The sequence below is a fragment of the Galeopterus variegatus genome, unplaced genomic scaffold (genome assembly GCF_000696425.1).
Source record: "Galeopterus variegatus unplaced genomic scaffold, G_variegatus-3.0.2 Scaffold21061, whole genome shotgun sequence".
NCBI classification, from domain to species: domain Eukaryota; kingdom Metazoa; phylum Chordata; class Mammalia; order Dermoptera; family Cynocephalidae; genus Galeopterus; species Galeopterus variegatus.
Genome location: NW_007747172.1, coordinates 7,668 through 9,500, shown reverse-complemented (window position 1 = coordinate 9,500; position 1,833 = coordinate 7,668). Strand labels below are relative to the sequence as shown.

The 1,833-nt window shown below is 44.2% G+C and overlaps 1 pseudogene; it reads left to right on the top strand.

Annotated features, from left to right (window-relative positions):
- Positions 1 to 359: 359 nt before the first annotated feature.
- Positions 360 to 1,102, top strand: LOC103583258 (annotated as a pseudogene).
- The last annotated feature ends 731 nt before the right edge of the window (positions 1,103 to 1,833 follow it).

Here is a 1,833-nt window from a genome sequence, read left to right as displayed (position 1 = left end):
CCACCTCAAGAACCTAGAAAATGAAAAGCAAAATAAACCCACAGTGAGCAGAAAGAAAGAAATAATAAAAAGAAATAATAAATAAATCAATGAAATTGGAAACAGAAAAATAACAGAGAAAATTCATGAAACAGGGAGCCGATTCTTTGGAAAAAGAAGATAAACATGCAAAAATAAATTATATTTCTATATATGCATTGAACAATTGCTATGTGCAATTGGAAACTGAAATTGAAATGACAGTGTAAGCTTGAGTCCAACATGTAAGGACCTTAGAAGCTGTCATTTCTGTCTTCGAAATAAGAAAATAGTTGAACACTCTTTTTTGTGGCACCTCAGAGGTGATGAGCTGCTTCAAGATGAAGGTGAGCATCCCCTTCCCAACCACTGGCTGCCAGAAACTCATGGAAGTGGACGATGAACGCAAACTTTGTACTTTTTATGAGAAGCGCATGGCTGCAGGAGCTGCTGCTGACACTCTGGGTGAAGACTGGGAAGGTTACGTGGTCTGACTCAGTGGTGGAAACAGCAAACAAGCTTTCCCCATGAAGCAGAGTATCTTGGCCCATGGCCATGTCCATGGCTACTGAGTAAGGGCCATTCCTGTTTCAGGCCAAGGAGAGCTGGAGAAAGAAAGCGCAAATCTGATCGGGGTTGCACCATAGATGCCAGTTGGAGCGTTCTCAGTTTGGTGATTGTAAAAAAAGGAGAGAAGGATATTCCTGGACTGACTGATATCATGCTGCCTTGTTGTCTGGGGCCCAAAAGAGCTCGCAGAATTCTCAAACTTCTCAGTCTCTCTAAAGAAGATGATGTCCACTGATATGATGTGAGAAAGTCCTTAAATAAAGAAGGTGAGAAACCTGGGACCAAAGCACTCAAGATTCAGTGTCTTGTTACTCCACACGTCCCACAATACAGAGGCTGGCATGTTACTCTGAAGAAACAGCGCACTGAGAAAAACAAGAAAGAGGCTGCAGAATGTGCTCAACTTTTGACCAAGAGAATAAAAGAGGTCAAAGAAAAATGCCAGGAACAGATTGCCCAGACACGTAGTCTGTCCTCTCTGAGAGCTTCTACTTCAGAGTCCAGTCAAAAATAAGATTTTTAAAGAGTGTCAAACAAATAAAATCAAACCTTAAAAAAGAAAAGAAAAAGAAAAAGAAAAAACAGAGAAAGTCCCTGAACAAACTGGAAATCAACACCTCTTCTTAGATCCATCAGAGAATTGAGGTCATGGGGCAAATCACTTTCCCCCATACTGGAGAGACCAACAGGCAGACACAGAGAATCACAGGTTACTGGCAGCGGACGCCCAGGTGGAGAAGGCTGTAGCTGAAGCCACTAGTGGTAGAAATACTTTACAATTGACAAATTTTGGAGGCTCAGTGTGGACTAGGTTGAGAGTTAAAAAATCCAGGGAGCCCTGTGCCAGGAGCCCCACCAGGTACTCAGGGTGAGGATCAAGAAAACCCCTCTTGTGCTTCCAGCAGGGGAAGAGGGCATGTGGCCCTTCTGAAATCCTCCCAGAGCTCTCTGTTCTCTTTAACAAGGCCTGGCTACAGAGAAATCACTTTACCAGAGACTAATAGACTGGGGTTTTACCAAAGCTGAACCAACCTAGGGGGTTGGATACACCCAACTCCAGGCTGCTGGGGGGGGAGGGGAAGGAGAAGAGAAATATCCAGCTCAGGCTCACTAAAACACTGAGACCTAATCAGAGGACAGTGGAGCACGTACTCACGTCCCCCGTCTCGCCACCGCATCAGCAGGGCTCCTGTATAACAACGGGCAGTTACAGCAAAAAGAACTGGTCAGTCTCTTTAATTTTAG